The sequence below is a fragment of the Salvelinus sp. IW2-2015 genome, linkage group LG27 (assembly GCF_002910315.2).
Source record: "Salvelinus sp. IW2-2015 linkage group LG27, ASM291031v2, whole genome shotgun sequence".
NCBI lineage: Eukaryota > Metazoa > Chordata > Actinopteri > Salmoniformes > Salmonidae > Salvelinus > Salvelinus sp. IW2-2015.
Window position 1 is genome coordinate 1,742,524 of NC_036867.1, and position 17,637 is coordinate 1,760,160.

General features: G+C 42.9%; 1 pseudogene; it reads left to right on the top strand.

Moving 5' to 3' along the window:
- The window catches only part of LOC111953848 (phospholipid-transporting ATPase IB-like), a 108,205-nt pseudogene that overhangs the window by 84,597 nt on the left and 5,971 nt on the right, over positions 1–17,637 (top strand).

Consider the following 17,637-nt stretch of genomic DNA (forward strand, 5'->3'; position numbering starts at 1 on the left):
TCAGATAGCGCCAAAATGGAGGTGATGGCAGCGTGCCATCCTATACCATGCGCCCTGAGTGACACAGCGCTAAATATCTCACCTCACAGCCTCACCTCTTCTAGAGGTCGACAACTATCCTACCAATGAGGCAGGCACGTATAAAAGATCCTAATTGACTGCAGTGTCGACGTTGCTCCGTCGCAATGCAGGTTGCCAGAGCTGCCCTCGCCATAACGCCAGAACCCATCGCCAGCCAACGGGGTGCATCTCATTTCTTTGCAACCCTGAGCGAGCCGCAAATCCCTACCGCACGACAGCTAGTACCAACACTGTGTCTGCTACACGACTCTACAGTAAGTGGACACAGCACGTCTCACTCGTGGCAGACGCCGAGCACGGACCTATTTTATCACATGCCAAGTTGTCTACATTATCCCGCACAACCGATCGCCATGTCCACATTACCCTACTGAAGTCTGTATCTCGACATACCTAAATTCTGCAGCGAAGTAGCCAAGAGCCACATGGTGAGGAACAAACGAGCAACTGACAGATTGCAGTAGATGCATATCCCTGAACAAGCGGTTCACATGCGTATGCATTGTCATAAGATCATTTGACCTGATTTGATGTTGAGCGCGCTAATATACCCATACCAGCGTTTGTCGATTCCATGCTGTACACGGGCTTGGGCTGTCTCAGACGATCCCGCAGGAGTTTGATAGAGCAAATTCTGAGACCGTCCTGACGACCGCTCTAGCCCTGGGCACCTCAGTCTTTGTCTGTCGAAGTGTGCGAGACGGGCGACTTTTGCCAGAGTGTAGCCACATTCTGAGACAATTACCAACGTAACGAGGTAGGCGAGAAATAACAACATTCATTGTCACCTCTCTTATGAGGGGAGGCGAAGCAGAACTCTGCGCTGGCGCGTGTAAGCGCAATTTCACATGGACGACGTCAGACATGCCATGAGGATGGATTACATGCATCCCCTATGAAACATACAGTGCCAGATTGTGTATACCGTAGAGAATACAAACCCACGGCCAAGAGAATCATATGACTGCCCCACACCGCCCAGGAAGATTGAGCTTTTTATGATGCCCGACGAAAGAGGCTGCGACCCATGTAGTAGAGATTAGATGTGTTAGATTCAGCGTGTCTGAATTAGGCCGCCAGCCTGTACAGGTGGAGTAGAAGTATCTTGGCAAAAGGAGAAATGGGACTCACCAAAGAGGAGTTTGAGGAAAAAATGCGAGCTGTTTGAGTTCATGATTGAACATTTCTGAGATATTTATTTCAGCTCAGAGAAAACATGAAGACCAACACTTTTCGCTGATACATCAATGAGGTACGCTCGTATGCTGCTGTGAGCCTCTGATGCTCGACCTCTACGACAGCACACCAGTCTGTATACTATCTGGCCCTTCTTGGACACGTGTATGTTAAACAACCACTCCAGACGATTGTCGAATGCCATACAACTCTCCTTCCGTGCGCGTACAATTGCGTGCGTAAATACAAGTAAACTAATGAGCAATGCTCTATCAACTGAGTCACATGCGGACAGAGCACATGCCACGAACACCACTCTCAAAGCATCGACTACATCTGGTACGTTGACGTGGAGCGTCATACGATATATTTGATACGATTACATACTACTAATACAAGGTGACTCTGCTAGAACTGATTAGAACTCCATCACTTCCAGCACCCTAATCAAACATCTCCAATCCAGACAGCTTACATATCGTAGTAATTTCCCTTCCCTTATTTCCCGTCCTCAATGCATCCGTGTCAACCTCACTCCCCAGTCAAACATACCTTGTATAAACTATCCTACCACCTCGGCTTCGGCCGGATGCCCTCGATTTCCTTCCTACAACGAACATTCTGTGACCCCTTCCACTACCTCACTCTACTCAATAAAGTCTTGTGATCAGCTCATCACTAGCCCTGCCCCATTCCCGTCCTCCTCTCTTGTTCTTCCCACCCCCCTCTCCCCTAAGAGTGCGCCCCCTCCCTACACTATACTACCTGGCTCTCCCCTCCTCCCCCAGTCCACTCTACACTCCTCTTGTCTCTGATCTCTCCCTCCTCCCCTCTCTGTGGTCAGCAGCGCGCCGCTTCGCAGAGTTGAGTGCGAGATCGAAAACAGTAAAACAATTGTCCCTACTCGAGCGTATTAAAGGTAGTAAGTACCTTAAATCGGAAAGCTACTGTTCAAGTAAACAGAACCAAGAGTAATCTAAATCTATTAAATTAGCGAGTACAAAACCTGTCCATAAAGGATTTGCGTTCGTAATATAACAACAGTTTACACGCTACCACAAAGTAAATAGTATAAATCATTTTCAAATTACTCTCAGCTATAACTTAACGCAACAGCGTACGCCCCACCTTATTTCTCTGTTTTTGCAAAAATTATGGAATAGCCAGGAAGCTCCAGCACAGACCATCATTATATAACAAGATGCTATGTGTGAGTTGTAGTGAGTCCACCAGCGCTGCAGCAGGCGCAACGGCAGCAGTATTACCAATGCTTCGTTATTGATACAGTGTTACTTGGACACACTATTTCGCCTGCTAAAAAGCACCTCAATAATGTATACGTAGTTACCTTTTGGCCGGCCTCTTCATCCATTTAATATATCGTATGGCTAGCTACAACAAAAATAATCAGTATAACTTTCTGGTATAGGAATGTGTAGTGAAGATACAAATACCGAGATACACAAATATATCTTATCAATATATAAGAGTAGTAAATTGGAAGTACAAGATACCCCCAAACAAACTGTACGTTATCATTAGTACCCTTTAAAGTTTTTTACTTACAGATCCATATTACACCGAGCTGGTTAGTACTACACGTATGACTTCCATGGGTAGCCCTGCTTCCCTGTACTACTCGTGTGGGGGTATTGCGGATCCGGATGTTAAGTCCCGTGGACAGCACAACGGACGGGTCACCACTAACTACCCCCCCCTCCCGCCCCCCCACTCTCACCCGTCTCCCCCATTGTATCGCTATATCCAGTCTTAGAGATGCTGTCTCAACACATGCTTGCAAGTACTGTGTGCCTATGGAGAGTACCAGTACTATAGGGGGTATTAGCTGTCATCTTCCTCATCCTAAGGATATAACCACAACGGTTCACGTCAATCTGTACGTGCGACTGCCATCCATCCTTGTAGAGCTACTCTTCCATCTGCCAAGCGAGTCTGCCCTCCCCAATCTGCAGGCTACCTTCCATCTGCAGGCTACCTAGCCAACTGACAGGGGCATACCTATACCATCCTTCCAAGTACAAAGACCAATCACAAAGGTGCTTTCAGTTCCAGCTACTCTCCATCTCGCAACGACGATACTTATTGACATACCTGTACAGTATCAGTGAGACAAAAGCTAGTGAGATATGACAAACAGATTACTCGTTGCAAATTACCACTAAATAAGAGTTGTGCTGACCTTCAGTTGTCTGTTGATATGAGAATTGTGTTTCGCATCAGAACTCTATAGATAAACCTGAAGATATAAGTATCACGCATTTGTCATAAGTTTCATACAAGCCAGCTTTTAATATGACAATTTTACATGAGAAAAACTTTCAATGCAGAGACTAAGAGGTCTCAATAGTCTTAGCAAGTTGACTCGACCACCACATTCCTGATTTCTCAAACCTTCTGCAATCTCGCAATCCTAGTGCCCTCATATGCTGCAGTTCTAGATTTAACTTATCATGTCAATTGTTGCTATAAGGCCACATATCGCGAATGACTGATGCAGCCCGAATCTTAGGCTATAAATTAAATTGCTAGTACGAGTGTTTGTCGAGTAATTTGAATTGTGTGTATATTGATGATGTTGTGGATCCACCACTCTCAGTGGACTGACCTACAAGTTCTCATTGTTGCGGATTCGCGTCCCCCCCAGATTGTGGTATGTTTGAATGTGTGAGAAAAGAATATTTATTGCGCTTTTACCACGGCACCAACTTAGTTATCTACACTAATTTATTGACCCATATACAGATTCATACTCTATCTACTATTTCGACATCTAGGTGCTTTATCTACAAACCTATTCAGTGCATAATTTAAAACGCTCTCATAATCTGAGCTTCGAGTCATTTCTAAATATCTAGTTCACATCGGATGGTTGGAGAGAAGTCCTCGTCGAGGTAGGATGTGTTATGGGGTAGCTATAAACATATCCACGTGTCTCTCCCGGCTAGTTTCGTAGTGAGTTTGCCACACAATGTTTGAGGTGTGAAGACAACGCGCACTACCCCAGTTTTGGCTGAGAAGACAAACTCAGCCTGAGCAACTCTTCACCGAATGAATGGTGTCTTCCTAGGATGGCATTACTTTACTGTGTGTCCCCGGAACAACTAGCAGAGATATCTGATTTTCTGTACCTCAATCTTGAGTCGAACTCACTCGTTAGTCTGCGCACAGGATACCCAATGTCTGTTTCTTCTATCTGAACAGTATGCCACCCTCAGCCAATCAGAAGGGGATTCATCAGATAGTACTAGAGCTGTTGACCCATCGAGTCGAGATTCTCACAGATATCAGACTTTAAGCGACGCCCTCTATCTCCTTGTTACCCACCTAGGCTTGACATTAGATTGAATATGCAGGTCTAGTGCCCAGATAGGTGTTCCTGGAGAGGAAGAGCGCTTGACTGGCAGCTAGACGCGCGTTTTGACGACACTATGGGGCCATCCTCCCACATTCAGATCTTCAGCCCCACTGCGTGACATACGACAAAATGCACTGCACACTAGTGTCCACTTCGACGCACTCTATATCGTGAGGCTGAAGCATAGACGTCTGTTCATATTTCACTGTGGTTTTGTCCCCCTATTCCCACCAGTCAGACTGATCAACTGTCTAAGCCAAGACGGTCACTGAAACCTCTGAAGAGAGCCGGCCAAAGAAGAATTGCTTTGTCCTGGACTTTCTTGGGCGCCAGTGCCGACAACAACGACTGTGCACAAAATCAATATAACAACCTCTCGTGCTCTCGACGCTGCAAGTTGCTGACCAATCGTGATAGCTCTAAGACAATGCGTTATAGTTTAGGTGACCAGACCTTCTACTTTGGACAAGTACAGAAGGATTGCCACTGCTCTTGATCTGCGATATAGCGCGCTCTTTTGTTTAGCAAATAGCAACTCTGAGTCGCAGTGCGAGCGTGTTTCTCTGGCGATTAACCATGGTACAGCAGTATATGAGAGCGAGTCCAACCAGAAACAGAATGATTCACACGAGTACCAGCTCCTCCTTTTGGGAAGCTTCAGTCTGTTATTTCAAACTCGTAGTAAATTCGTGCATGACAGATCATTCTCTCTAGCCTTGGTCCTACCGATACACAGCGATCTGCCCACTGCCGATTAATCTCAGCTCCACGAAAAGTAATTCGACTACATGAGTGTGCACTGGCTCTTTGTGCAGGCTGAAAATGCAGTGAGATTTTGTAATTGCAGGTTACTATGTAGCACTTAGGTCTAGAGAATAGGAACTATGACCCGACACTGAAAGTTCCGAAATCAGTACTGGCATCACTCTTCATAACATGTTCTAGTAGTATATAGTGCACAAAAGAGGGTAGTCCATTCGATCTACGACAAACTGATGATGAGGTCTCAGCAAGACTTGTGTCTAATGAATTGAGCGAATATATTACTAGAACAGTCTCTATTCAAAAACTATTGTTTAACTTCTCGACGAGATTCGTGGTGAACTGATTGAGTATCTACCAGTCAAGAAGTAGAGCGATCTGCTACCTAAGACGTACATCCAATGTTTATTTACCATATCACTCTTAACGTATTACTTATCTCTATTTAGTGTCCACCTAATAATATATATAAGACTAAATCGAACCGTATCCTCTATATGAGAAACATACAGAATCAGCATAACCAAAAAAAGTGAGTAGTGATACATACGAGAATTCAAACGAAGTATATTTAATATTTGCCTAGAGTTCTCATGCAGAAGCACCACCCTGTCGAGCCAGTTCTGTGACAGATTATCGACACATGCCTTATTGTTAGTTTACTTTAAGTTGCGAATCATATTGCTCAAGCCAGCTTCCACCTGGAGGCCATCTACAGTAGGGAAGTGATACCCGAAACTTTTGCTGGTTCTGTATGTCACCAATGCATTGAAACTGTTAGCTATATATCTATCTTATGTAGGAAGTAGTTGTTAAGCCAACGTAGGGTGTCCAAAGAAGTAGCCGGGAAGTGAGAGAATAGTTAGTACAGATGGATAATTCGTGGGTGTCGTGTGTGTTGAAGTGCAAGATCTAGAGGACGGATACCAAAAGCAAGGACTGTACCCTCTCGTCACCACAGTGTTTCCATACCAGCAATGTTACAAAACCAACACTCAGTTGAACTACCTACTATACATAACGAAGAACAAGATGAGTTAAAGAGAAGGGAGAGGGGGGCGCAGAAGAACCCATGTTGAAGAGAATGAGAGAACTGAAATTAAAGACAGTAAGACTCGAGAGAGAAGTAGGAGATTAGCAATGATGGAGAAGGACGAGAGAAAAGAGCATATGAGGGAGTTTCTGCTCAAGTGCGCATGAGAATGCGTGGATGAGCATGTTCTACCGTTTGCCGAAAAATAACAGAATCCTGATACACCATGAGCGGCGGTATCTAGAAAGAGCAATATAAGTGCCAAGAGAAAAGAGTGAAGGTGAGGTTAAGTAACCCTAGCACAAATCTGGACATACCATCGAGATATTATTTACAATCATGCTCAGTAATCAATACCCTTGTTAAGATCTTGGATACGCTACAATGAGTTTAAAAACACTCAAAAGGCCACCTCTATAAACAACGTGTCGTGCTCCTGTTCTAGCCATCTAAAACTCACTAACAAATAAGCAACAACTATCAGCTACCCTATATCGAGCTCATTAAGTGAGACACGAACGTTGAGTATAGATCCTTCGAAAAGATGTAGTTGAGGAGCATAATGGCATGAGCGACTAGCTATCGACGCGAAATTCCATCTCCAGAGAGAACTACGTTCATGACCCCAGATCGAATGTAATGGCAGATATCTTAGATCTATTCTCGCTTAACCAAACGGCTATTATCTTCAAGATAAGTGAGAGTGGTGGAGATGAGCGTGAGAAGCCAAACACACCACACACACACCACACACACAGCAATCAGACCCTGCTCCTACAGAACATTCACGTCAGTAGCCACGTGTATTAATCGAGCGAGCAGCACACCCAGGACCTAACCACACACAAGACGATATTTGAGCCTACCGAGTATCTGTGGCGCATGTGGACATTTCGTCTAGACCGCCGAGCAACACACCATGTATCCGCGAACAAGAGACAATGGTAAGAAACTTCTGCGAGTGAGTTCGCAATCTAGAACACCAAGTAAGAAATTAAAGGATCCTGAATTCCGAAAACCGATATACTACACGGAACAGACTACTACCAGAAAAACAGTTGACACAAGATGATATCAGTTCTATGACTTCGTTAGATCCCTTCCACCAGACACGTCTTGACCATCTGACCTGAGCAGAATTATATAGCATAACATTAAATCAGCTAACCAGACTTAACAATTTCATGACATTTTAACCTAGTGATAAAAAATCACTGCTCTACTCTCCTATGTGCCTGACGCATCCTAGGGAGAAAGATTCACCATACTTCTTCACCAAGTTTTGAAAATTCGCATGATCTACTGATAGATGTATCCGAGTCCAAATAATATATGATATATGAGACAAGATGATATTTATTTCAGTCATGTGCGTACGTGTGCGCTATGCCGGTGTCACTTTACGTATTCACACGTCATGGCAGAACGAGATGCAGGACACGTCTTCGTACATACACAGTTTCCCAATATTGTACCAGGTTGCGCCATGTTTTAAATGGGTATGTGGCATTAACGTTGAGTATCCACAAAATCGTCGAGCAATGAACCGCATGAAATTCCGTAATTCCATCATATGCTTCTCCAATCAATAAGTGATATCTCGAGATGTTATAGATGTATTGCCCACCTCAGACCATCTGTGCACTTGAGAACTCGCTCTCGTGAGCCCCATTTATGTCACAATGTGCCCAGATTTCTACGCCACACCCCTGCCTACACCTCTTCATTTCTGTTCAGCATGATATGAACCCCACAAATTTTCGATACGGATTAGGTCCCCATGTTCTAGCAAAGCGTTCTTCTGTGATAACAATCTCACCTAGCCAGATACCGAATACAATGATCTTTCCTCGCTATTCTCCATGACCTTTTCGATAGTAATCAAGCCCACTCTATGCGCCACCACAACTTTGTAGCATAAATTTATGGTCTGTGGATGGCCTCTTCATTGTGCACAATGTTGAGCAAGTATGCTCCCCCAACAGGACTTCTCATCCCCAATTCCCCGACCCCTATCCCAGTCCCAACTCCTTCCGTTCCATCCCTGCATTGAATGATGTGAAGAGTGGTCTGGCTTCAAATATATCCACATGACAATTTTCCTACCTCATGATGCCATCTATTTTTAGTGCACTAGTCCCTCCTCAGCAAAAGCACCCCCACAACATGATGCTTCACCCCCGTGCTTCACGGTTGGGATGGTGTTCTTCGGCTTGCAAGCCTTCCCTTTTTCCTATCCAAACATAACGAATTGTCAATGCAAACACCAGTATTATCTAATATCTATGTTGTCTCATCGACCAGAGTACATTCTCTTACAATAAAAACTTCTAATTTCCGAGTACATTGATGTTGCCCCACCAGTCGTGCGAGATTGCAAACACGTGGTTTGGTCTAGCGAGTCTCGAGCTGTATGACTACTGTATTGGCTCGATCTAAGCTCTGAACAGTCTCTGATCCTTCTTCTTAAAAAAAAAAAAAAGCTATCTGTGCTGAACCAAAACAGCCATGATTCAGTGATTCTATTGTTCAGTATAATAGAACCCCTGTCCTAGCTTGATGGAAATCCATATTGATCTGATTAGTGTCCTAATGAAATTATTTAAATTGAACTGATTTTTGTTTGATACATGAATTTCTCTCTCAACTCCAGCAAGTTACTTATCACAATCTTCGCTTGAATAATTTTGCTGTTGTCAATCTTGTGATGAGATTTGTATTTTGCACTTTTCGTCCCCAGAGATAGCTAAATCTTCGATTCATCGTGCTAAAGAGACAGATGTGCGCTTATCTCTCTACTATGCAATCATATACCTGACACTTACAGTTTGCTGGCTTCATTAAAAACTGTTAATCTTGATGGATTTTGAGTCCTTGGTTTTATTGATTTGTTCAAGTGTCTGCATAAGTACGTCTCCCCAACTTGAACATATATCCTGAGGGCATACTTATAACACCCAGTCTAATTACTTTGCGTGCATTGATATCTCCTAACCTTAAACAATGCAAATTTGGAATACAAAATTATTGCTTCAATTCTGTGCTGAATAAATAGCAAACTAAAGTGAATTCAGATTACAATTTGTTACTTCATCTTTGTGCTGCCCCTGCACTCAGTAAACCTTAGAACACCCATTAGCCTACTGATAGTAGGCTTATTAAGCCTTCAAGCCTTGTAACCTCATCTATTTGGGTTTGATGTAACTATAGATTCTAAGATTCCGACAGCAGCTCGTCTCGGCATGTACCTCGCCCGCATGGCATGGTATGAACAGCTTCTCCCTCAACACACCTTCGACCGGCAGATACATCTAAAACTCAGACAAAAAACGCTTTGGATACACATTCTCTATAGTGTCTCAAAACAATTCTCCCAAAAGCGTCAACGCAAACGAGAGATACCACCTAGAACTCGAGGAAAAGACAACAGAGGGTAGTTTGTCTCCGCCCACAATTCTTTTTGTGGAGTCTTGCGGATTCTTTTGAATTTGATTTCCCACTATCGCATTCCGCAAAGTGGAAGAGACTACTGAACTTATGATATGCTAGACACAGCTCATGAAATACGTCCACATGACGCATAGCAACAATCCCAACCATAAAGAGCGTCAAATTATGTAAATTAGAGACACTTCGAAGAAAAGAGCCTTCTATCATGCACGTTCATACGACTATCATTTTTGTCCTGGGAGAATTGTAACCTTTTGTTTTGCCAATTCTGAGATTTCTGTAAATACAGTGCTCAACAGTGCAACTATCGTTCTTAAATAAACTTTCTAAGGAACATCACACTCTGTAATCGTACAAAACTAACATAGAGATGCTATCACTGTTGAATCATATTCTATCATGTTCAAACAAATAATGATTGGTGAAAATAAGATTATTCTTTCGATCTCATCACCGTGTCAGAAGTAGATGTCACCTAGAAAGAGACCCGAAACTTTGACCATGAAAACCATAGATTATGTATGACAAGAAATTTGTAGAAGTGGATCGCAAACATATCCCGAAAAGATCCTTAAAGACCTACCGAAACACTGAAAATGTGATATCTTATATCATCATTTATCTTCTATACTTTTTATACAGCGATATACACACTTAATATTAAACACTTTGATTTTCATACATGTTTTTACTTGTAAATTAATAGTGCACATGTAATGGGAGATCTAGCAGAGTCGACGATGGTTGAGTGTAATCTATCTATGCGACTAGTGCTCACTTTGGACTCAAACGCTCCCGTGCACTCAGCATAGTCATGACATTAAACACTGTGCAAGAAGAGGAGGAATGAGAGTAAACTGACCAGCGTTTAAACCCATTAGATATGTCGATTGATGCTCTGTATCGCAATATGCGTCTTAGGACCACTACTTACCATGTTCTAGAACTTTCATGAAGTATCTGACGAACCCGAAGATAGAATGATGAGTACAGACATATCGAGTATCACTATACATTATCGACAAAATACTACTCTCGTAGGAACCGAGAGAGGGACTGAGACCGCAAGTATGTAATGTATCAAAACAAGAGCTACAGAGAGATAGGAGATGTTTGAGAATGAAAGAAATACGAGATGGATAAGAGAGTATTAGCGAAGATAGACAAAATGACCATGAAATAGATAGCGAGAGCAATATAGAGCAGTTAGTAGGAGGTACAGTACAAATGACCATAAGGTGCTGCGACAATTTATAAAACAACGTACAAGAGTTCCCACAGGAAAAAACACACAAAGTAAGATCAACCAATAATATACTACATTGTCTCGACCCCCCCACTATAGTTACTACACATTGCACCCTATTCCGCCTACTAAGCACCAAAACATCGACGCACCTCTACTCTATGCCAAATAACCATCTTGCGCCACACCACAGCACACACACTCGACACCAATCATAACCAAACATTCACACATCACAGAGCACACATCGAGCACACTACACACTTGTTCTTTAACCACCCTACAATTAGTATAACATGAACAAATGCCGCCGATTATTTTCTATGCATTCTACTAAACACACGCATTCGCCAGTGAATGCATATTTTCCTGCAATATGGATGTATGCCCAGTACATCACCTGCCCACATGCGTTGGTTTAGAACCTCTGCGCTAATGATCCGAAAAATAATGCGACGGCAACGTGTCTAATCACACAATCCATCACAGCACTACCTATCAAACAACATAAAAGTAGGCCCTCTCTCCCTCAGTTCAATGGTGACACTCAAAGCCCACAGTACCAACCAATGAACCAACCCACAGCCCAATCAAAACACTAAGTCCAATAAGGGACAAAACAATAATACGCATATGCCCAGCGAAACATAGCCCAGAAGCTATCTGAAGAAAGGTACACAAAAGAAGTCGTGAATATGTATTAGAGACACGCTGCGTCTGCGACGAGTGTGATCGAACAATCATCACCATCAAATTCTTTCAAGCTCAATGTGGGCCCCTAATATGGATGCGTTGTCCCCATCTCGTTTGCTGCTATAACAGCTCCAAACTACTTCATAGAGAAGTCTTTTCCGACACTTAGATCTAATATGGCCCAACACATATCTGCGGGCAGCAACATCTCTACTATTCAAGCCACAGCCTGCCCGGTCCCGCCATTTTCGATGAAAATTCCATGTAGGAATTTACTATAATCTGCAAAGCACGAGGATGTGGGGCTCTGAGTAGGCCTGGTGCGCTTATAGTTAGTCTCTCAAGTCGTGCTTTCCAGATTCATCTATAACCTGTGAGAGATTCCAATGGAGCGTGTATTGAGATGCGTCAGGAGGTCGTCTTTGTTCGATAAGCAATGTGCTCAAGCCGGTATCTTCGACACCGAATGTTCGATCAAGAGACCAGCGTTCTGCCTCGTCTGACAACCCTCGACATGCTGCGACGAAGGGTCTTGAGTCAGATATGGCTTAAAAAGCAGGGAAAGGCCTTCCCCAATAACTCTTGCCACCAAAATAGAAACCACAGATAATCCCTCGAATGTCATGTGTCGATCCTTTGTAGCGCCTTTAACATTCTCCCGGGGCCATAACCACCAAACCATGTAAGATACAAAAACAGTATCTCCCAAGAGAGCACTATATACTACCCCTCAACCGATTAGCGTCTATACAGCTTCGCTATCATGCAACTTAGCGTGCCAGACCGACAATTAGATTGTGCTCCCTGATCCCCAAACTCAAAGGAATCCCTACGATCCACTGCTCGCGCACTGCATATGATTGTAACTGCAACGGTGATTCCTTCAACGCCCGAGGAGAAGCTAAGTCTCTATGCTCCACTTTCATTCACACAGAAGTTCATACATGCGCGTGAAGCGACTTAGTACAACATCACTCCACGCCCTACGCTTTCTCTATTGCGCGAGCAATCCAAGATGATCTTAGCCTTGTTGCAGCTCCTCGCCATGGTGAAACCTATACCTCTTCTTCTTCCTCTAACCATTCTCGTGATCTATGTCTGTTGAGCATAAAATTTGCCTACCATCTGTCTCGAGCAGTCTCTACACACGCCAGGTCACCTGTAAAGCTTCAAATGTACTCATATACTGTAGGCGCTATGCTTGTATATAGCACTCCACCACAGGCCACCGGAAATTGCTGAATGAATCTGTAAACACGTTCTCTGAGATCGAATGAAACAAGCGATTTCACGCCAATCTGAGCAGTAACACTTACAGTGAACACGACCTGAGAGTATGCGTATCAGTGAGATAATCCTATCTTATCCTCCGCCCAAAGCAAGCCCTGACGCAAATGGTTCCACCTATATTTCTGAGAGGAAATTAATTATGACCTCTATGGATACTTAATCTAGCCATATGAGCAGGCCCCTTCAAATTTCACAAACTATTCTACCATGACTACAAATGACCATATATTCTAGCCAATATACATCTGTGGGTCTACACTACTCTGTCTGATCAAGTAGAGCCTTTAGGCCAAACCACTTTACCTAATTATCTGAGCGAATGAGCAATGGCGCACACGATGAGCATCACCAATCGAGTTCGTACAAAAGTGTTTGTCGACATCGTGTTCGGAAGACACTCTACTGGCCTGCACACAAAAGCCTCCTCACCTCAACTCCCACCATCAAGACAATCAACATTAATGAATTCTGTAAACGTAACTATCTGGAACAACGCTCAGAGTTGCCCATGAATCCACCCAACTATCCTAAGTACTAGATCATTAGAACCTACTCAAACTCTTCTTCTGAATGAAGCCAAGTCCGCCGAACTTTCCTATAGATACCATAGTGTGAGAATAACTCCGCCGAAGATGTACTTGTGCGGTGCTGTTAAGTATCTAAACCGTGCAAATGTGGGTGACACAAATATACTCCATATTAATGCCCACTGATAGCATTTTTAGATTTGTAATTATTTGATACTGTCTATCGACCAAGTGCTTCACTATATCTTTTGTCCGTATGTGAGTTATGATCGAATTTGTTCCTATGTTAATCATCTCGCCCCAGTAGTCTCAAGTGTGTGTTATCGCAAGAGATTTCATTCTAAGCTGTAGCTGATCTATTGTGTATCTACTGAGCGGAATAGAGTATCTGATGCGCTAAGAGTGAATTTTGGAATCTTGCAGGTAACCACCAAGGATGTACAGGATTACCCGGGCTGCCATCCTGCTAATGTGAACCATCCAGTCGATAATGTACGATATAAGCCCTAGAGCTATTAATTTAGGTCGGTTGTATCACTAGTGTCTGAAAGTTGAGTTTTTGTGCTTGTGTGTTGCCGCCTGTGATGTGGTCTTGTGTGGTGAGAATCGAGCAGCGCGTCTGAAAAGCCGCCGCAGTTGCGCGTCGTAGCTAGAATCGTTTGATGAGCACAATTAGTGCTTATTGTATTACTAACACTGTTTTTCTGTGGCTCTAATGTATGTTCTGCTTTGTATTACCTTGATTTGTTCTATCTATCTGTCATCCCTCTGACTACAACTTCAATATCTCGCTCTCTCTTCCATTTAGCTCCTCTTCGCCCTTCTCTGTCTTCAATTGCTCCAAATACTCTCCTCGACTACTCTCTTTCAATTCTTACTCCATCTTATCTCGAGCCATCCTGCTCCTCTCTCACCAGTTTTCTGCGAAGATATCTACTGATAGTAAATAGCTCTGAATCTCCAGCCAGTAATCTCTCTTATCTCCACTCCGATAAGTTCTTATGAACTAATATTAAGTCTACCACTACACACACCACATAACGTTAGGCGAATCTCAGCTAACACAAACAAGCTTAGAGTTCTCTATGCTACTCATTCTATTTACGACCACCACACACGTGACACTACCTCTTTAGCGCTAGACCTTCTAACTTGCATCAACACGGCTTGCCAGCTAATTTCTATCGTATAATTTTTTATGTATATCCTGGTAACTAAGCTCTATTCACTTATATGTTGATGTACATTGTACAAATCTACTATACTCAAATTTCTAATCGCACTATAGTTTGAGTTCATAAAAAACTCGTTTTAGTACACAACTCACAAAATAGTTTCTTTGTTTCACCCAAACCAATAATTCCTCGGCCAATCGAATCTTTACACCTCCACTATTCGCCTAGGACATTAGCATCAGTAAACACTTATTGTCGCTCAATCACATAGTTGATGCTTCACAGATTTACCATATTATTTCCACCCTATTAATATTAAATTCTTACATGGTAATCACAATGAGTGTCGCGAGTTGACTCAGAAGGTTTAACATACTTACTAATATTGTGACATGGATTCCGTTATATATATCAGCTATGGAAAAATTCCATGAGAACAAAATATTGAGTCCATAAGATTACTATAGACCACATGCTTACAGACTCAAGAGCACTTACAAAGTTTACAATACAACCATAATGAGACTACCACAACATGTGCAACCTGCTCAATCGCCCCTAGAGCCACACCTGCTCAGTCCACCCCCACTCCAGCGCCCGATCACACTCTCCCCACACGGTTCCTCACACTACAAACTCTATGTCTTGCTTCTCTCCTGTCGACATCCACTGGCGTAAACATTCACATTTATAAAAATAAATAAAGCATACCAGCTCATACACTGTACCTCCGTCACACGATAGAAGAAGGAGAATGTGCGGAGCACTCCACAAGGTCTGGTTCTATCCAGGATACTCAAGATTCCCAATATACACGTCTGGGAAGGTACCAAGCAGATCTACAAGTATCTTGTATACAACAACTGACCTAAATGTTACGCCTGAAGTTTTACTCTAAAACCATTACCAAATGCAGTGACCGCTGCTAGCCAAGCGTCTCATAACTCTGTCTTTCAGGTCATATGAGTGATGCAGCCCCTGCTCTACTTACTGTATGGAGAGACGGATTAAAACATTCCTAAATTAAGGTGCAGAATAAAGCGCGCAAAAATCATATCCCCAATGAACAACAGCAAAGACCTGTGAGATGCTGCTAATGATTTTTAAGTATTTGCAATATTGCATTTCAAGTGTTGACAATGAAAAGTCAATTATCTAAGTTATTTTGACTCACAATGCTAAGAAAAAACAGGGAGATCCTATCTAATGAACATAATTCCTAAAGGGTACCGCTCATCAAGGAAGCAAAGCCAAACTACCTTTCCGAGAATACGCAGACCATACAAAGAAAAAAGGACCTCAATACGATCTTTCACAGTTGGCTTTGTGTCGAGAACCCAGGCGATCATGGGACAAAGACTACCAATACTATTCTTGTAGAAATGTACTTGCGCCCTGATGAAAACAAACAATAGAACTGTTGGCCATAATAACGCAGCGATCTTATGTTGTGGAAGGACATATATATGGTAGGCTGCGAGCCCACCTAAGAACCCCCCCATACCACACACACTCTTCGTTCGACAATAGCCAAACCTCTCGGAGGTGGGAAGTCATCCATTGGTCGTGGTTGCTTGCTGCAGAGCGTGGGCACAATCATCAGGACTTTCTACTCCACAAACATCCCAGCATTCCCAATAAGCAATTGATTTCATATTGGCGAGTTCAACGGTAGGAAAATTATGTGGATATATTGAAGCAACATCTCAAGACATCAGTCAGGAAGTTAAAGCTTGGTTGGAAATGGGTCTTCCAAATGGACAATGACCCCAAGCATATTTACAAAGTTGTGGCAAAATGGCTTAAGGACAGCAAAGTCAAGGTATTGGAGTGGCCATCACAAAGCCCTGACCTCAATCCTATAGAAAATTTGTGGGCAGAACTGAAAAAGCGTGTGCGAGCAAACCTGACTGTTACACCAGCTGTCAGGAGGAATGGGCCAACATTCACCCAACTTATTGTGGGAAGCTTGTGGAAGGCTACCCGAGAATTTTGACTCAAGTTAAACAATTTAAATGCAATGGTACCAAATATTAATTGAGTGTATGTAAACTTCTGACCCACTGGGAATGTGAAGAAAGAAATAAAAGCTGAAATAAATAATTCTCTCTACTATTATTCAAACATTTCACATTCTTAAAATAAATTGGTGATCCTAACTGACCTAAGACAGGGCATTTTTACTAGGATTAAATGTCATGAATTGTGAAACTGAATTTAAATGTATTTTGCTATGGTGTATGTAAACTTCCYACTTCAACTGTACATCTTGTAGTAAATGTTTCTGTGTGTGTGTGTTCTCCCCAGACAGTCCTTTCAACAACGGTCATGGTACTGACTACCTGTTTGTGGGGAACATGGTGTACACGGTAAGCACATGCCACTCACAGTGTATCTCGTCTGTGTTGGTGCTGATACTCTCATACTCCCACTAATGCAAAGCCCAGTCTGATTGTGTGTGTGTGTGTGTGTGTGTGTGTGGTGTGTTCCACTTCTTGGATCCTGCTACAGAGATGCTAGACTGGCCATTACAGAAGTAATGAAGTGTTCTCATGGGACTGCTGTCAGTCTCCCTCCTTCTCTCTCTATCACTCTGTTCCTTAAATTCAGCACGGTGTGTGTCTGTTGCTTATTTGTTAGTGAGTGTTTAGATGGCTGAGAGCAGCGGTTATACTTTGAGTGTTTTAACAGGTATTGTTTACAGTATCATTATGGATATTTATAATCTCTGGTGTCATTTGTGAACTAACCCCACCTCTCTTTCTCCCTCATTCTCTCTTTGTCCCCCTCATTTTCTCTCCCGCATTTTCTCTCTCTCTCCCCCTCCC